This window comes from Eretmochelys imbricata, chromosome 22 (genome assembly GCF_965152235.1).
Source record: "Eretmochelys imbricata isolate rEreImb1 chromosome 22, rEreImb1.hap1, whole genome shotgun sequence".
Taxonomy (NCBI): Eukaryota; Metazoa; Chordata; order Testudines; family Cheloniidae; genus Eretmochelys; species Eretmochelys imbricata.
The window spans coordinates 18,093,769-18,114,607 of record NC_135593.1 but is presented as its reverse complement, the minus strand read 5'-3'; the positions used below and the strand labels follow the sequence as shown (position 1 = coordinate 18,114,607).

General features: G+C 40.2%; 1 protein-coding gene across 1 annotated transcript in view; it reads left to right on the top strand.

Annotated features, from left to right (window-relative positions):
* Positions 1 to 20,839, top strand: part of CADM1 (cell adhesion molecule 1) — a 288,504-nt gene that overhangs the window by 47,269 nt on the left and 220,396 nt on the right. The gene's annotated exons all lie outside the window — the stretch shown is intronic.

Sequence of the window (20,839 nt, the reverse complement as noted above, 5' to 3'; positions counted from 1 at the left end):
CCCCATCACTGCACAAATATTCTAATTCAGTTTAGGAAATATACTTGCCTGTTAATTTGTTGAAACTGCTTTTGTAATAGGTCTAGTTTTTACCTGTTTGTTTTTTATTCCTAGACGGAGTATTTAGTTAGGTCACTGTCAGTTGTCTTAGCCTTCCGCTTGTTTGAAAACCTGTGCATACAAGTGAATTCTCTGCAGGCAAACAATTGGCCTAGTAATGTAGCCACTTGAAAGCCAGACATTCAAGTGAATGGGCCATAACCCTTCAGGGCAGCCCTGCCAGTTACACAGTTGTCATCAAGCCAGCTTCTATTGTGATGCTAAGAAAATTAATCCATTCTCATGATTACATGTCAATTTTATGTTTAAAAATTATGCTTCATCATGCTGTCCCAATGTACTGTCTTTGAGCAGCTATATTACTGCATTAATTTTAGTAAAATTAATGAGCATCTTATGTAAATTCATACCTTAGCTTGCTCTTAATTTACATTGGACTCTTAAACAAGAGGTGTCTTATCATTGGCCATTGGCTCTGCTGCTCTCTAGTTTTTCATAGATCCAAACAATTGGTTTAAGAAACCCTTACGTGCAAAAGGTAGAAAAGGTTAGATGTTAGGGCTTTATCTTTCAGTTCACAAACTCCCGTTTGACACTTACTGTCATCTCTCTAAGAAAGCCCGGGGCGGGGGAGGAATTGACTTATTGCCAGTCCCTCACTTAAAAGTAAGTAATTTTAATGCAAAGATCTTTTATCTGGAGTGCTGGCAGCCTAATAAATTCAAGGGACTGTATTAAACCTGGTCAATCTAAAAAGTAATCCTATTAAAATAATTGAGTATTTTCAGAGTAAAGAATCCCCTCCTCCTCCTGTCCACAACACGTGAGAGAACACAAAAGGTAGAGTGTCCTCTGAAGAACCTTGAACCAATCCATGTTTGTGCGCAGTTCTAATCTCCCTTCAGCACAAACTCAGTATGTTGCACCCTTTTGAGGAAGCATAAAGCTTGTAATGAGTGACTAATTTACAGATTAAATAATTACAATTAAAATGAGGTTAAGTCTCCTGAACCTCTCCCCCATGCCCTGAACACTACACAAAATTAATAACTGTGTTAATGGTCACTTGGCAGCCCTGCTTTGGTTAAAGTTGTAGAAGAGTTTTCGTAATAATCCTATGTTTCACATCTTGGTAACTTTCCAAAGTATTTGTCCAGTGGGTTGAAATTCTCCATATATGGTCTTTGCTTGAAGACATTGGTTTTTTTAAAATTTGGGGTGGGGCCCCTTTTTGCTTTTCGTGTTTACATTAGAGGAATGCCAAGTCTAACCTTACCCTTTTTTTTAAACTGGTGGGCTGGGAGTTTCAGAAAGATGTATTGCAGCCTCCTTTAATGGGAGGGGCAGGATATTGAATCTTTAACCAATATATCCTTTCTTCCAATTGTTCACCTGGCATTGGCTTTTTAATAGGTTTTAACAAAAACAGCAGCCAATGCTTGAGCATCTGGCTGCAACGCTCAATTTTTCAGCTTTCAGTCTCCAGTGATGTCTGAATTCCACTAGATCTCCAGTTGCTGTAGTCTTCCAGTGCATGCAAGACCTGAATTTCTAATATGAAAAAAAAAAAACCAAACCACCAAATAAACACAACAAAAAAAATGTACGTCAGATTGTCTTTGTACACTGTTAATTTAAGAGGTACTTAGGATTACCAGTTTTGGTTGGACGTATTCCTGGAGGTTTAGTCACATGACACAATCTTTAATTCCTGGAGACTCCAGGACAGTCCTGGAGCGTTAGCAACCGTACCACTTTAAGGGGAACGAAATGTGAGTTTTGCTTACATAAGCTGAGTTTGTTACAAAAGAATGCAGGAAGTCCTTTTTTTAAAAAAAAAATCAAATTGCATTTTATTTAGAGGGTTGTAGCACAAAGAGCTTACATGTAAACTTGCCAGAGCACAAGGGCTTAGTGAGGGGTGACTTCTCTTGACTGGGGGGAGGAAGTAAAGCAAATCGGGGGGAGAGAATCACTTCTGAGCATGCTCAGTTGGTTATTGATGCTTTTACCTGTGTAATGAATCCTGCTTGCCTTGCAGCATTGCTGCATATTCTCCTTACTTGGCCTGGCCATGGCCCAAGCTCAGAGGGCTGTTCCATTCCAGGCGGAAAGTGTTGGGGTGTATAGGTACTCTGAGAGTACCGGTACTCTGGCACCTATATTGCAGTGTGATTTTTCCGTTTCTCCTCCTCTGTAGAATAGTGTCTGCAATCTGAAATGTCTGTCCTCTTGTTCTGAGGCTTTTTGTTCCATTTCTTCCATAAGCTTGGGTTAACTTGAATTAAATTGGTTTATGGCTTGCCATTTTTGGTAAAACGGCAAAAAGAAATGGTCACAGTATTCAGAAAGGTTTTCCCTTGGAGTGATTTAGTCATGCTGGATGATAGCTGAGGAGCCTTATTGACTTTGAGCTCCCTTTGGAACTGAATTCAGAAAGCTGTACAATTCTGCAGCACCTGAGAGAACACTCACTTGAATAGAGCGACTGAGAGAAGCATTTCAGTTATTGGCATTCTTCCTAATGCATTTTGTATGTGCCTATACCACAGGGAGAAATATGTGGTTATTGTTGAAATATTATCTACATGGCTTTTCAGAAGATGAAAGAGAGCCACTCTGCAGCAATGAGTGTTGTGGACGTAGTATTGTGGTAATGGTTTGGGGTTTTCACGCAGATGTGGCTCAATATGTTTTATCCCTACTATGCACATGTTTAAAAGCATTAAACTGGATACAGAATTTGTCAAATAATGCTTGGCGGGCTACTTTCTGGTGGCTGGTAATTATGGGCTGAAATGTTCTTTAAATCACTACTTCAGTATCGAGTATAGCCTGCTAGAAACTTGCTAGTGATACACATTACCTATTTTAGTAGCCATGCTGTATATTAAACATCAACTGTAGAGGTCATTGGAATAGGAAGGAGTAAATGAATCTCCCTGGTTCACTTTGAATTGATAGACTATATACATTTATTTGAATTGTAAACAGACTTCACTTCGTCATGGTGTTTCGTGCACGTTGTGGTCTGTTGGAAACAGTTCAAAGTGTGTGTCTTGTAGCCCTAGGGTGCAGTAGCTGCTTGTTTCATCTTAGAAAATCCATTTTTGTGTGTTTTTGCTAACATTGCTGGAGGACTTCGTAATTATTGTCCAGAACGGTACAACTCCTGTGGCTCTTGCTCAAACTTAAAATTCAAAACATAATCTCAAAAGTATGGCTTGGTTTTTATTTGTTACATGAAAGGAGTTATTTATTATTCATTACTAGGCAAACGACATCCAATCATTGAAAAAACCCCATAGCAAAATAGCAAACCTGTGTTGCATCTCCAAATTTCTGTATCTTGTTTACTCAGCTTTTCTGGTCTTTTATCCTTAGGAGAATAGGGCTTCCTTTCTACTAGCCTGGAGTTGTGGGTAGAATAAGTTCTCGAGTCCAGAATGATTTCTGGAAGTGCCAGGACAAGGTGGAATTGAGCCAAAAGACTGAATCAAAGTAGAAACATGGTCACTTGCCTAAGTTACCGGTGACCTAACCACAAAATAAGGATGTAGTCTCATCACCTCTACTTTAAGATTCTGTTTCAAGAAAAAGCAAATATTGTGTTTCATTGTTCTTCCTCCATTCATAATGTGTAAGTGGAATGCCAGACTCCTTTTAAAAATAGCAATTTACTTGATCTTGGGAATATTAAATGTAGCTGACAGCCACAATACACAGGTGAATGGTGACTTCTGAATGAAATTAAGAAATCACTGTTCCTGAGGCATTTTTATTCTCTTGTCCAAGATAAAAATAAACAAATCATTTTTCTAGATAACAGTAATACAATTGTAAGAAAGTGCCTTAGCATGCATTGTTTTCTTATATTAATTACAATAATGTGATAACCCTTCTGTTTTCATCTTAATGTGACTGACTACAACAGGCAGAGCTATTAAATCTGGCTGGAAGAGTAGTTCCAAGTAAATCCAGCATGCTGGTTCTGTAGGTTAATGGGCTAATTTCTTAAGTGATTCAGCTGGATGCCCTGTTAACTAACCTGGATTTAGTTTATAAACTGTGTGTAAAAGAAAACCATTACAACACTTTAAAATTGAGGCTTTGAAATAAATCCAGAAAAGCAAAGGAATTCTGAATTAAGACTTACTGTTCATTTCCTAGAATCCTAGAACATCAGGGTTGGAAGGGCCATTGTGTTATCTGAGTATTGCAGTCTATGCAGGGTTATTACTGAATTAGCTGTAGTAGTTAAGCATAGTGAAATGAACGAAGGACAGAATGACAAAATACATGAAACTGGGAGTTCAGGTTGTTTGCATCTTAATGTTTTAATGGGCTTGTTTGTAACATTATAGGCAGTAACGAACTAGTGTTGCTATACTGGCATTGATAAGATACATTGCAAGTGAGCGTCATCTTGGTATATAATTGTATGCTGTTTATATATCCTTCAGAGCTGTTTGATCATACTAATGCTTGTTGTGGTTCTATCTTAAGTGGGTCTGTGACAAACTCCTGCAGAAGTAGGGTTTGTATGAGTCAGAGGGAAAATGTGCTCTACTTTTTTTTAAAAAATTGAATTCTCAACTTTGCATATAGAATTTAATGCTAACAATGAACTATACCGGCAGCCCTTTTCATACAGCTTGTTCATAGGAGAGAGCACAGTCGAATGGTGGTCATACTTCATGGAATTACTGTTTGAAAATCAAGGTCCCAGCGTGTCTTTACTCAAGCAACTCAAGTGATACCTCTCTAATGGATGGGTCATTCATTAGCTTCCTTGTGTTTCAGCTTTTAAATAGTTTGTTCCACTTACTTCATGGTGCTGGCCAATGTAATCCAATAGGTTTTCTCTGTCTTGGCGCGGTTTGTAATTTGAGGTTTGTTACATGATAGAATGCATCTTCTTAGTTGTTAAGGCTCTAGGCCTTGCCAGGCCATGTTCCACAGTGAAGGGACTGTTGCCCAGCTGCAGAGGGACCTTTAAAACATCATTTCTGATGATCTCTCTTTCAAGCCTTGCATACACTAGCCCAGTGTTTCTCAAATGTGGCTACCAGGGGCTTTTCATGTGACCACAGCTTCCTGGGTGGTGGTTGGGGGGAAGAGGAAAGGGGGGGAAGCAGTGTTAACAAACATACAAATATCACTTTTCACAGAAACAGACTTACTAGCTATCAAGTCTTTAAACAAAACAAAACAACCAAAAAAGCAAAAGAAACAACAACAAAAAATGACAAGATCATGCAGAGCACCTTATTTGTTTCTGTTCTGTTTAGGTCCAGTAAAGAACAGAGACAGCTGTATATTTTTATTATTGAGTCTGCAATAAAAACCTACATACATAAATTACAAGTGTATATGTGCATATTTATTTGTTTTTTTCCTAAAGTTAATTAAATATTTAATGAAAAATTGTCAGAGCAGCCACCAGCAAGAGTTGGTGGCCATACTCTGAGGCCACCAAAAAAATTCTTGAGGTCCCCTCCTCCCCCCGCACTAGCATTTCCCCTAAAATTGCCCACCATTGCTAACATGGGTACAGTTCCATCTGATGGCAACATCAAGAGCGTTCGTACACGGAAATCTTGATGGTACAGTCTGGACATGTATGTAAGCTTGATCTGTCTTTCGGGATTTTTCTCAAGAGCTATGAATAAGTATGAAAAGATGACACCTGGCTCTAATGGTGATGTGGCATACCGTAGATGTTTGACTTATTAAACTTTACTGTATTGTGCCACTATTTTTGTGTAGCAAACTTGATCTGGGTTAAAAAAAAAAAAAAAGTTAATTGGAATGTAATTTGACGTGAAGAGCGAGCTTTAAGATGAGCTATCTGGGTCAAGCACAATACGCGTTTCTCCACACGTTGTGACTGTACCCTTTTCACCATTTTCTTTTGCGGTGGTGGCGTTGCCTCAAGGTTTTCATTTGAACTACGATGTATTCATCTAATTATAAGGGTGCATAAATGTTACAAAACATACTACTTCTATGACTTTCACTAGCAGCTTACGGAGCTGCAATATTATCCTACCTTCCCTGAAAAGGAGAGAAAAATCATAGTAGTAAGTAAGGCCAAAATAAACCTGTTGGAATACAGGGGTAATAACGGTTTCCAATATGCAGTATAAACCGGAAACCCTTCCGTTGTTTATAGGTGGCTGCGTTCAGTCCTAACACCATCTAGTTACATAATAAATGCCATCAATCTGGGGCCTTGTCTGCACTGAGGCTTCTCAGTAGTTGGTCTCTCACCAGTGAAGCACTTCTACTAGTTGCATCTATGGAAGCACTGATGTTGTCAGGACACAAGATTTTTGTAACCAACGTATTGTCTCCTAATCACATCAGAACTGGTCTTTCCACAGTGCCTGCACGGGGCTTGCCCTAGCAGTTCTACCATCGCTAACATCGCTGGGGTGGCATCCACGGTGCTGTCACTTGTAATGGTTTTTATGGTCTCTCAGTAGTTGGTGCTTTGTCTTCAAGCTTCAGGAGTCGATTGATTGTACGAGACTCTCTCCACTTTCGTTTACAAAAGAGGTTTCTAGCTTTTGTGTTTGGAGAAAAGCATGCCAATGTGAATAGTGTACCTGTAGTTGCTCAGAAACCAGAAGGCAAAGATGAAGAAACCAGTATTACTTTAAATCATGAGGTTTTTGAGCCTAACCAGTGATTTTTGGAGTGCCTGAGGTTGGCAATACTGTGGCCCTGTTAGATTAACAGTGGACATATTGCTGAAAAATCTCATTTAGGCGTGTCCTGGTGCCGGTCAGTATTGATGCTAATTAATGGCATAACATATTTGACTTCTGTAGCATAACTTCTAAACCTTAGCTGAATTCCACCAAGGCTTGCCTTTGAACCATTAACTTTTCATTGTTCTCCCACTTTAGTCTTAGGGTTCAGTCTCTCACTTCTTGTGCACCAAATCACCACCCTGCCCTCCCTCCATTCCTCTCTCTAGACCTTTCAGCACTGCACTGAAAGGGGGCAGGGAAGGCAAAGAGTTAAGTAAAGTTGTGCTGTTCTGAAACTGAGCCATCCAACTCGTGGTCATTCATTGCAATGTATTATTTGTCCACTGTAGAGTGTAAGTCCTTTGACAGGTTTCAGAGTAACAGCCGTGTTAGTCTGTATTCGCAAAAAGAAAAGGAGTACTTGTGGCACCTTAGAGACTAACCAATTTATTTGAGCATGAGCTTTCGTGAGCTACAGCTCACTTCATCAGATGCATACCGTGGAAACTGCAGCAGACTTTATATATACACAGAGAATATGAAACAATACCTCCTCCCACCCCACTGTCCTGCTGGTAATAGCTTATCTAAAGTAATCGTCAGGTTAGGCCATTTCCAGCACAAATCCAGGTTTTCTCACCCTCCACCCCCCCACACAAATTCACTCTCCTGCTGGTGATAGCCCATCCAAAGTGACAACTCTTTACACAATGTGCATGATAATGAAGTTAGGCCATTTCCTGCACAAATCCAGGTTCTCTCACTCCCTCACCCCCCTCCAAAAACCCACCCCCATACACACACAGACTCACTCTCCTGCTGGTAATAGCTCGTCCAAACTGACCACTCTCCAAGTTTAAATCCAAGTTAAACCAGAACATCTGGGGGGGGGGGGGTAGGAAAAAACAAGAGGAAATAGGCTACCTTGCATACCTTTGAGTGGCCTCCTGTATAACACAGGCCATAGAACTTCCCCAGAATAATTCCGAAAGCTGATCTTTTAAAAATGGACAGTGATGGAGGAATCCACTATGAGCTTTGGTATAAATTGTTCCACTGGCTAATTACTCTACCGTTAAACATTTTACACCTTATTTCCAGTCTGAATTTTCCTAGTTTCAGTTTCCAGCCATCGGATCATGTTCTTCCTTTGTTAGATTGAAGAGCCCATTATTGAATATGTTCCCCATGTAGCTACTTAGATTGTAATCAAGTTATTTCTAAACTCTCTGTTAAACTAAATAGATGGACTCAAAGAGTTCAATCACTATAAGGCATGTTTTCTAATCCTTTAATTATTGTTGTGGTTCTTCTCTGAACCCTTTACTTTCTACCTTTTTATAAGCCTTCACAGGGATAGTGACTGATACAGTGGCCATTCTTTGTGGTTAATTTGCTTTAAATATTGCTTGTTCATTCAGGGTGAGGAATATTCATATAGGACCTCTGCTTTGTTGTAGAAAAGAGCAAGAATTCACAAGCATGCTGGAACTTTTCTAACCCCCCTCCCCTGGGACCAGTTAATTCTTGTGTCTTGTGTAGTTGGTTAGGTTTCTTCCCCACAATGCTGGTGGAACTTGCTCTTGATAGACTTACAGGAGAATTTTATGCTGTGGTGGTATAGCTGTAATGGTCATAGGATCAGAATATCAGGGTTGGAAGGGACCTCAGGAGGTCATCTAGTGCAACCCCCTGCTCAAAGCAGGACCGATCCCCGACTGTCCTGGTCCCAGGATAATAGAGACACAAGACAAATGTGATAATCTTTTACTAGCCCAAACTTCTGTTGGTGAGAGAGACAAGCTTTCGAGTTTACACAAAACCTAAAGAAAATCTCTGTGTAAGCGTGAAAGCTTGTCTCTCTCACCAATAGAAGTTTGGGCCAGTAAAAGATATAACCTCATCCACCTTGTCTTATAAGACAATTAGTAGTCAAGAAGGCAAGGCTATAATTCTGTTAGATAAATATTCGAGAATGGTTTCCTCTTTTGATGCAATGAAGTAAACTTTGGAGCATAGAACTGTTCTTCGCTGACTTGCTCTGATTAGGTCAAAGCGTCCCTCTCTGAATTTGTGTGTGTGGGCGGGAGGGAGGTGGTGGTTCATTCTGATTACTTATGTCTGTGTTCTGTGGAGCCTTTTTGATTTATCTAGTAGAGCAGTGGTTTTCAACCTTCCTCCCCCCCACCCCCATTTGTAGACCCCTAAAAGTTTTTGAATGGAGGTGCGGACCCCATGGAAGTCTCAGAAATAGAGTACAAAATGACCAATACTTGCATTATTTAAAATTGGAGGTCTAATTTTGTTTGTACTCCATCATCAACCACTTCGCTAAACTGGATGCTTTCCAAACACATTTCTTTTGAGACCGGAAACTAGATGTCAGTCAAAAAAACAAACATTCTTTTTTGTGGCATGTTCCGCTGAACGCTTGGACAAGCATTATTGCTCATTTTATTTTATTTTTTTAAGCTCTTGCTTAACTAGTACTATAGTCTGTTTCTTTTCAAGTATTAAGTGCGATGGAATGCTTGCATAAAACATACGCTATTTTGGTTAGGAGTTAATCTCTTCCTGTTGCTTACTCTGCACCTAAATACAATGTTTGAATGTTGAAAGCATTTCAAACTATCAGTGGACTCTTTCTGGATAATTAAGTGCTTTTCAGGAGGCTATGATCTGTGAATGAAGCTGTTCTTCAGAGCTGGTAACCTACTTTATCTTCATAGTATTTCTAAAATGTTATGCAGCCCCTGTGTTGAAGATGCTCAGGCCAATTTCATCCATGATCCTTGATTTTTTTTTTGTTTCATCTCTGCTAGCAGTTTACCCAAAATGTACTTCCCAACCTTTCCGTAACAATATCCTGCAATTGTAGCAGAGAGGAAAGACAAGCTAGCTAAAATTCCCACCAAACCAAATGGAATTGACCCTTTTTCTCCTCCTAAGGAGTTGGTGTGAGTAGCTCGTGTGCACACCAGCTGCTGCAGGCTTTTTCCCTGTCTAGACCAGCCCTTAGAGGTGGTGATGTTTCCATGCACCCCCAAACCAGTCTGGTGAGTGTAGTGTTCTTGGACGTAGATAAGCTCGCTAAACTGGCAGTGCCTCCTGCTTGCACACAATCACCTAGCATAGAAGATGTTACTGCATCCAAATTCTTGCAACACAGTGCTTCTGGCTGCCCGTCTTTTTTTTTTTTTAAACTGTCTGGTCACAAGGTTGGGATCCCTTTCTTTTTGGATGTGGGGCTAGCAGCTGCTAACCGTGCATTAGTTATGTCAAAATTAGACTGTTGCAATATCCTCTATGGGACTGCAACTGAAAACTTTTCAGAGATTCAAGCTGGTGCAGAATGCAGCGGCTCACTTACTAAGCGGGATGTTGTGCTGGGAGTATGACGCCGGCACTCCAGAATCTGCCATGGATGGAGTTGGTTGTATCCTATAAAGCCCTAAATGGCCGGGGAGCGGTCTACCTGGTACCTTCACATGTCCTACTGCCACAGCTACAGGTCCATCTTGTTATAAATGAGGGGGGGCTTGCACGCAGGATGTTCTGTGAAGATTTTGGTGCCCTGGAACTCCCTCCCCCCAGCACTGAAATAAGCTGAATTTGGTGACTTTCCAGGCACGCTGCAACTGAAGCTCTTTTTGATAGCAGTTTTTGGAGAGTATGGTATTGGTAAGTTGCCAGAATGAAGGGGTGGAATTCATTTTTTGTAGGTGGCTGGCTGGCAGAAATTTATTTTTCTAGGGCTGTGTTGTATTATTAATGGCCTAGAGCCTTTGTTTAGGCATCTATATTGCAGCTTTTACCAAATTACCACAGTAATATCTACGCAGGGTTTCCAGATGCTTAAAGTAAGTGTCTGTCATGGATACTGTTGGCAAATGTAGACTTGGGAAGGGTGTCTCTTGTAAAAGTACCGACGTAACCCACTTAAACCTTAAACTGCACATACCCCTCAAGAACTCGACCTCTCGCAAGAGGGAATTCATCTAGTTGTAAGTATATTGAATTGCTTAACTTTCTAAAGGTAATATTTTTTACCAGACAAGAAAAAGCCCTTAAATTATGAGCTGTGGGTATTGTAAAAATCTGGTGTTTTAATGCCCAGAGCGCATCAAACTCGGGGGGAAAAAAGCTATATTCTGCATAACAGCCAGCGCAGTGTAAGATATAGCTGTTACCTAGCAACAGGTGGAAACATGATGAGAATGAAAGGTGCTTGTCTGTTGCTGAGGCGAGTGTAATGCAAAATGTTCACTAGGCTGTATTGCTCTGTGTTCTTAAAATCATGGGGTAAACTGAAGAGGAGCTGATCTGCCTTTGTTGATGTCTAGTATTAAATTCCATGTGAAATAGTAGTACTTCTGGGTGGACAAGGCAAAGAGGGGAAGAGTCCTGTGCTTCTGAACTACTTCAGACTCATGAGGTTTTGACTTAGCATCGTTCTCCTCCACTGATTGAGGTGTCTGGGAATGTAATATGGAAACGCCAGCTTCTCAGGAGCAGGTGGTTACTTTGGCTTGTTCTACAGCATGTGCCATTTATAGCCACTCTAAGAATAGCCTGGTGCAGCTATACTTCCCGCAGCAAAATGTTGTTTAGGATGGTTACTGCTTGGTTTGTTGTAATGTCTTTTGGAAGTTTAATTCCATATTCTAGTACCTTGCTAAGGTTCAATCCTTGGTTTGATCTAAGTGACTGGAATAATCCCATGAATCATTAGGGGAGGATGCTGCTATAAAATCACTCAAAAACCATGAAATTCATCATACAAAATAAAACAATCCCTTTTCTTATTTTAACTTTTTTGTCTACTCCCTAGTCTTCGCTTACTGACTGAAAATGTACTACAGGGATGGAGATGGGTAGATTCCCCCTCTCCCCAGGCACATAGTACAGTTAGGTGCCCAAAACACAAGTTCCTTAGGCTACTATGAACATCCTAGCAACAGCTGTCAGGTAATTTTGTTTTCCCACAAAAATGTGACTTGTACTGTAAGACTCAGTTTTGATAGACAAAATAAATGATCAAATCTGACTCGCTATTGCAGCTCCTGCCCCATCAATAAACCTGGTCCAAACCCTTTGATTCCTAACACAGTATTGAGGGAAAGTATAGAGTACTTTCCATACATATGTGGCAACTTGTGACAAACAATTTAAAATTTGGCAGATGCGACAAAACCGTTAGCTGTGTCCTGACACTACTTCTGGGGTTTAGGAATGTGTTTGTGTAGCAGATGGAGCTATTAGTTAGCTGTGCTATCTTGAAGAATTGCTTTCCGAGGTAATCAGCTCTGCTCATTTAGGATGTCGTTTCCCCACCTTGAAATGTCAACTGAGGAAGCAGGAATGATTAATCGCTGCAGTTTGGACACTGCTCTAGAATAACTGCATAGGGGGAGTCTTTCCATAGAGCACCAACACCACAGGGAGTTTAAAGTGTTCTGATGCAAAGCAAACAAGATGGAAAAGATGACCCTGATGCTTCCTGACGGTTGTGTGTTAGTGCATAGAGTTTCTGTGGCAACCTGAAGATTTGCAATTCATAGGAGGAGTGGAGCGAGACAAAACTAAGTCCTGGCTGTCATTCCACTGGAATGACTGCCACCAACACCTGGCAATCTTTCCTTCAACTGCTTTCCTTTCACGCTTGGGGGGATAAATCACATAAGAGTAATATGCATAGTAAACCCTCTTTGTAAAATATGTATGCCTTATATATTTTGAATGAGTTGGAACTTGAAAAAGTTAAAAAGAAAGTCAATATTTGTGATTTTTTTTCTTGGATGCCTTATTTTTGGTGGACAATGATGCAAGGAAAACTAGAGCCAGTATTAACTTCCCCTCCCACCGCCAAAAAAACAAAAAAAACTCAGGTTTTTCACCTACTTAATTAGAGAGCATGAGAATAAAATATCTTGCATTTTCAGTTACTGATCCTGTTAATATGTCACTGATGACCAGGGTTTGCACTTCTTTCTCTCTAGCAGATTGAAAAATTGTAAGACTTTCAGTAGTAGAAACTTTGACTTCAAGTTTCACTCAAGCTCTGTAGCAATAGTAGTTTGAATATCGCAAGATAGAATTTTTTCATGTATAATATAGACATGAGGTGCAAAATAGGGCAATCTAGGATTTGCGGTTTGAAAGGGTGCCAGCTACAGCTCCTAAGTATGACCAAGTAATTGAAGAGTATTAGGCAGTTTGGTCTCTTCATGAATATGCAGGATTTCCTGTATCTGTCTGTCCTTTGTGCTTGCTTCCCCCTATGTTTTTTCTGACCTCCTAGCTCTTGATTTACGCAACAGATAACATATGCTAACTGATTTACAAAAGTAACTCACTGATTTTATTTTCATGTCAAGTGAAAACAGAAATACTTTAAAAGGGTGTTCAAAACACTAAGCGTAAACTAAACTTCTGTAAAATGAAAAACTTGTCTTTTTTTTCCCCTTGTCAAAACTTTAAAGTGTGGAGCACTGGAAACTCATTAACAAGAATTTCCTTTTAAGCACTAGTTTCTAGCAGGGCTTAACCTTAAACAGCTATATATCCCCAACTGAAGTTAAAGGTTTCCTTTGAACATGATAAAAATGTATCACTGCGGTAAACCTGGTGTAGTCCGTTTCAGAAGAATTTGTGGTGTTGCCTGTCCAGCTTTTCCCAGGATTGTTCTCTTCCCCCCCCCCCCCACCCCTTTTGTTTTGAAGCAGCTGTCCTAAGAAATCTGCAAGGGTGCTCATAGACATTGCCAGCTGTCCAGTTCTAGGGACTCAGGATCATCCCAGCTGTCCCTTGAGAGATGGCAACTCTAATGACAGATGAATGGTTGAAAATCTAAAGGCGTATATTGTGGAAATGACTGACCAATGTCAACATGCTTAGTTTTCAGGGTAGCAGCCATGTTAGTCTGTATCCGCAAAAAGAAAAGGAGTACTTGTGGCACCTTAGAGACTAACAAATTTAACATGCTTAGTGTTTGTATGCAAAATGAAGATGACAGTTTAGTTGCCTGAAGGAGCTTACAATCAGCCAACACATCAAATGATTATTTATATAGTGCTGTAGGTTTGTATGGTGTTTTACAGACCAATATATTAGATTCCTCACTGTACACTCTCCCCCCCCACCCCGGCAGCCTTTCTAAAGTTTAAAGTTACTGCAGCTGAGTGAGCTATCCTGAGAGATGCTTTCAGAAATCTGATTTGTGATTAGCCTCCCTGGGTGACTACTAGGGTTCAGAAACAAAACTTCAGGTTCAGATTCATGTAGTGGTTGCTGCATCAGACTGCAGCGTGCTCTGCTTTCGATTCAGCCTTTTCTGTTGCACATGTTCATTTACTTCAACATTTGTTCATCTATATATCACCTGTTTTATCAAAGTACTTCTATGGGGCTCATCACAATACGATGTAGGCACTTCTAAATGTGACTTATCCAAGGCCATACGCTCAGGCAGGGATAGAATCCAGGGGCCTGACTTTCATAAGTGCTGAGCACGCACAATGCTCCTTGCAGTCATTGGAGGCTTTGGGTGCTCAGTGTTTCTGGGGCCTCATTTTACAGTTTTTTCTCCTGGGTGCACTGTGGTGTTCATGCATCTTGTGGCTTATCTTAGTGCCATATTGTCGCTTGATATTGGTTTGTCTTGTTTTCTTGATTGGCATGTTACTGCTATGTGCTGTTAGTTGAATAACTTTAAACCAATAAGATAAAGAAATTTGACAATCTCCTGAACCTGCAGTTCTGTGCTTTGCAACCTGCCAGTGGAGAAATTATGCCAGTTTTTTTATTAAATAGATGATCACACTGTTGTCATAAACCTGACTTTATCCTGTTTTTCAGTAACTTGAGAATACATGGTTGATTGAGAAGCCATACAGTAGGTAAGGTACTGCTCAGAGCTGATGATTTTCCAGGATTTGTGATGTGATGGCTCCATCAAGGAATTCAGTTCTATAATTTCTAGCATAGCAACTTATTTACCTCAATCAGACGTGTTTGTGAACTTGTATAAATGTTATCGTTATCCAGTCTAGCTGTGTCTCTCTCCAAAAACCACGTTCATTTGTTTTTGATGTAACTAATGCCTGTAGCAAGATTTTGAAGTTAATTGCCCAGATGTATATTGCAAATAAGATGAAGCGTTACAACAAGATAGCAGTAGATGAATGGATTGAGAGAACAACCCTGGGGCATGTGCCTATGAATAGACGTGTAAAAATGCATTAATTTTGAACTTCTGACTTGAAATATTTTGTGTAGAAATGTTTAAGTAGTTTTCTATCAAGTTTGATCTTTTGAATTGCCAGACGTTTTTGTGGTTGGCGGGAATCAAACGTATTTTCTTAAATGATCTGAAGCTGTCAAGCAAGTTTGAGTGAATAGATCTAGATGGAAATCTGTACAATTTGTGCAGACAATAGCATAGAACTGTTTTTTTCCCAATAGTTTTAAAAAGCCAATTTAGTTCCTATCTGTTTACGTTGAGACGGTTTAGTGTGCAAACATTTGTGCAAATGGAAGCACGTTGCGTTACTTTGTATTTTTATATTGAAATGTTCATAACTTTTGAGACGAATGATTTGAGCATTGTTTGAAATTTAAGTGTATTTTGGGTCAGCTAGATTTGTTTCATGAAGCTGTGTATATATTTCCTAAAGTGTACAATAAACTAATACAGGAATATGGGTCTTGTATTTTCCAGATGCTTAGAAGTCAGTCTCCCGTTTAAAAGATATTTTTTCACTCTATTCTTCCCCAAAATGGCATTAGGAAAGAGATGGTTTGTTTTTTTAATTGTTTTGGGCTAGTAGTCCCATGTTCAGATCTCACTTGGAATGGATAGAAACTTCCTGGCAGATGAAACCACAGCAGGCTTGATCAGGTGGAAGTATTTGGCACAAAATGAATGGTTAAGCTGGCAGAGCTATCAGTCTGAGGCTGTCCGAAGCATCCACCAATAGGTTTCGCCAGTGGGATTTACATTCTCAAGGTTAACATAAATCATATAAAGCATATATTAATCAAAGCTTTTTTTTGTATGAAGGATAGAATACTCTTATCGTGCTAGTGTAGCAATGAAATAGTCCCTTCCAGTTGACCTAGTGTGAAGATCTGAAGACTAGGACTTGTGTTTTCCAAATATAGGAGATTACTTTGTGGATCACTTTTTCTTTGACTCTGAGCCTAGCGCAGTGTTGACGTGCAGGTAGCTGAAAACTGCCTTGACATAGCTGGGCATCAGTAAGCCAAAATGAACACAGCATGGTTCATTAAGATTTACAACTCAAACATAAATAATTCAGAATCAACAAACATAACATTAAAAAACCCTAAAACACTCCTGGCATAGCACATAGATCAAAAGGATCAGACTACTAGATAGAAATGATTTGGTTAGAGACATAGTCCCAGGGGCACAGTAACTTACACTGTAAGGTTTTTCTGATCCTATTAAGTCCATTGTTGGACCTTACTAAAGCGAATGGACCAGAAAAGAGAAAACAGCAGGGATATGTCAGGTGAGGAATTAAATGTTCTGAAATAGATTTACTCTGTAGAAATGTACAGGCTTCTTTGTAGTCACAATCTGTTTTGTTTAGTTTCTATCAATTAACATTTTCTTTTGCAGCAAAGGTCACAATTAGTAAGCATCTCAAGTGCAAAACATGCTTTCCAAGTGAACCTTGTTGCAGAGTGAAGATTATTGTGCAATCTGAAGTCTTCTCTGGGAGTTTTGCCCCAATCATCTGTGTAAGTTTGACCCATCATGGCAAAGCTACTCTTGGCAACAAGGCTGCTTATTTGAAAGTGGTAAATGGTGGCTTTGCAGGTTCACACTAAACATTGCACTCATGCTATTATGCTGGTGCCTGCATTGGGTTCAAATCTCCTAGACAAGGCCTTAAGTTCATGGTTCAACTGTTGTATTTTATAAATGAATTCTGTTTGAGAGCAACGTGTTAATATTGTGGGAGTCTCTACCCATTTGGATGTGTGGGCAAAAAATACATGGTAGACCTCCCGTCATGCTGAAGGGCTTTGGGGGAAGCTGCCATTGCCAGAGGGGCCTTGAGTACTGTAAGTAAATGTATAGGCATTTCTGGTGTCTACAATTAGAGGGATGTTGCTAAATCGGAAAGGGCTCAGATTGGAAAACATGCTTTATAGTCATAGACTCCAGGAGCTCAACCCAAGCATTAACCAAGGGATGGTTAAGGGGTAAACTTGATCAGTCTACTAGGGAGTCTACGCAGGGAACAGAAATTTGGTGAGAGGGCTCTTCAGTGTAGCAGGCACAGGTATAACAAGATCCAATGGTTGGAAGTTGAAGCTAGACAAATGCAGGCAAGAAATCAGGTGCGCATCTTTAACTGGGTTCTTCGCCATTGGCACAGTTGTGACGGATTCAGCTGGGCTCAGTTTTTTCTAAAAGAGATTCTCTAGTTCAAACAGGAACTAATTTGGGGAATTAAACCAGAATTACACCAGGGTTCAGATGAGATTCTCTCTCAGATTTTTATCTATCAATTCTGCTCCTGCTCATTTGACAGTCTTTACCATTGGACTTTCCACTACTATCCCCAGCTCCGGCTACTTCTGAAACCTATAAAAGGGTGTTTTGAATGATGTTCGAACATCTCACGCCAGGCAGATTTACCCTTAGAGTTCCTTAGGGTTTGGTAGTACCCTTCCACGGCACAGTTCTACTCTTGGGACATCTGAGGGAAATGAGTGTGTTGATAGTAGGCTCCCATCCTCTTAAACACTTAATTTGGGCTCGATTAGCCTGAACTCGGTGCTTTCATCCTGTAGTCCCGCTGTCGTGTGGTAAATAGGTTCCTCCTTGCCCATTTTGAGACTGTGCTGCTATTCCTCTAGTATGGACTCCCTCTTCTAAAATGGTACTTTTTTTAATGGTTACTTTGGCCAGACGAGCTGCAGAGAGACAACTCCCTTCTCCTGCAAAGAACCATTTCAGCACTTTCTACAAGGATAGAAGTTTGAGTAGCAGCCGTGTTAGTCTGTATTCGCAAAAAGAAAAGGAGGACTTGTGGAACCTTAGAGACTAACAAATTTATTTGAGCATAGATAGAAGGATAGAAGTGTCAACTTTTCTCTCAAGTTTCCACTTGACACCAGAATTGCCTATTCTGGTGTCTTATAGTACCACCAATCACCATAATGATGGAGTGCCTTCCATGTAAAATTATCAGCAATAGCCAAGGCCCTAGGGTTTCATGGGTATTTTACTGACTCACCAGAAAATATAGCTTTGTTGATGGCCATTGCATACTTCTAGAAAACCAAGTACTGAACTTACTTTTTCCTTTAAAAGAATCAATCTTGGGATTTTTGCTGTCCTGGAATTGTACTTTATCTCACTCATGGTTTCTCTCTTAATCTGAGTTCTTTTTTAAAGGGCTCATTTAGGAACATCATCTTCCTTTCTCTACTGCTTCATATATTCCTTCTCTAAACTGTGATTTAACAAGTCCCTGAGTCTTATCTTTGTAGATTATAACACTCTCTATCTCATAAATATTGTGTTTAAAATACTGGCTCCTGAAAAATATCGCATTGGAATAATTCTTTTGCAGTCTTTGTTTTTGCTAAAACCTAATCTCCAATACTACTGTTAGTCTCTCTGGGGTTGCATTTAAGGGAAGTAGTGTTGAATTGGATGCATAATTGTGGAGTGCCTAATTAATTTTTCTTTTGGTAGCTGATAAACTTTGGCTTTTGGTCTCTGCAGTCTTTGACATTAATCTTAGTAAACTGAAATGAAAGTGTGAGCAACTTAAACTGACCCAGTAAATTCAATTTACAGCAGGATATTTTAGAGCATAATGTAGAGAATATTCTGGTGCAGATTTATCATTAAATAACTGGAGACAGTTACTGGCTACTCCTTTCCTGGAGTCTAATAGAATTTTCTGTGAATCTGGATTTCAGCCCTCGGTTCTTGCCCTGCTGTAGTAACCATCCTGACTGTAAGTAGATTGCGTGAAATAAAGGACCCGTGGCTTAACTGTTCTTGTTGTGTATAATATAAGCTGCTTGAGTGCTCCACTCTCTTTAAGTCCTGGGGCTAAGCATTAAAGGGAAGTTCTTTTTCCAGCCAAACTGTACAGTGTACAACTACTGAGCCATGAGTTAACAGGAATAATTTTCAGTGCCTGATTTGAGATCCAGTTTATATAAATACATTCTCTTTCTCTCTTCTCCCCCCCCCCCCCCAAAGAAACAAAACAAAACACCAATACTCAAAATATTGAAAGAGAAAATTCACTACATAGGTATGCAATGTTCTTGTTTCTTTGTTTACCATTTGTACTGTAGGTACTGTATGTATTGGTTTGGTTGAAATTATACCGTAACATTTAGTGCAAAAGCAAAATATTTTCAATGCATTATATAACTGTTTTCCTATTCAGGCTACACACATGTAAACCAATGGACTTAGTAGTACCAATAACCAATAACTTCACTAATTGTGTAAATAAAAATCCTGGTGTTGTCCTCCCATTCTTCCAAGCTTTAATTCTAGACTCCTTTTAGAATCTGATTCAGCATAGCACTTAAGTACATGGTTAAAGTTAAGAATGTGTTTAAGTGCTTTGATATGGTCCTTAGTGAGGTGGCCTATCATAAAGCCTTTGGTACATTCAGAGAATACAATACAGAATGTTTGCACATGGTTAGGGGCCTACCAAATTCACAGCCATGAAAAACGCATCATGGACCGTGAAATCTGGTGTTTTGTGTGTTTTTTACGCTACACTATACAGATTTTAGGGAGGAGACCAGTGTTTCTCAAATTGGGGGTCCTGACCCAAAAGGGAGTTGCTGGGGGGCATGGATTTGTCACCCTTACTTCTACGCTGCCTTAGGAACTGGGCATCCGGAGAGCGGCGGCTGCTGACTGAGGGCCCAGCTCTGCAGGCAGCATTGCAACAGCAAGGGTGGCCGTGCCCGACCGTGCCATCCTCGTTTCTGTGCTGCTCGGGGCGGTGGCTCTGCCGTCGGAGCTGGGCGCTTGGCCAGCAGCCGCCGCTCTCCAGCCGCCCAGCTCTGAAGGCAGCGCTGCTGCCAGCAGCAGTACAGAAGTAAGGGTAGCAGCACTGCGATCCCCCCTTCCCCCCCAAAAAACCACCCACTCCTTTTGGGGGCAGGACCCCTACAATTACAACACTGTGAAATTTCAGATTTAAATGGCTGAAATTATGAAATCCACAATTTTTAAAGTCCGGTGACCGTGAAATTTACCAAAATGGAGTGTGAATTTGGTAGGGCTCTACACATGGTGAAGTATATGGTTAATATGAAATGGCGTGTATCAGAATAAAGGGACATGTTTTCGTTTACTCTCAAAATTCGCCAATCTGCGGTGTCTCTTGGTCATCCAGTGTGAATTAGCCCGGTTCTAATATAGTTTAATTACCTGTGTGTGTTAGGTTCTGCCCTCATGGGCAAATGAATGGTTGGTTTATCTGAACCATTTCTAACTATATAACATACAAAATGTAAGGTGAGTATACGTAGAGTGTTGAATCTTCAGAAGATTGGAACATAATTGCCATATCAGATGATAAAACAGCGTGTTTATTCCAGCATCCACTCTGACAGCAGCTGTTATCTGATGCTTTAGGCAGAAGTTCAAGAAAACCCACTGTGAACAACGTCAACTCACCCTAGAGGAGACTTCTTCCTGGTGCCCCCCGCCCCCAATCAATCTTAGGTTGACTCATTTTCCAGTTGTGTGCAAACCTGTTTTAAATTTTGACCTCACTGTCTTGTGGCAATGAGTTCCATAGGTTAATTATGTTACAGTGGGTGTTGGGGGTGGGGTGGAGGGAATAGTTTGTTTTCTCAGTTCGAAGTGTTTTCAATTAACTGAACATCCCCTTGCTCTTGTATTATTAGAGGATGAATAGAACCGGACATTTAACCTTCTATATTATTCGTTGTTTTATATACCTCTATCATAACTCATCGCTGAACTT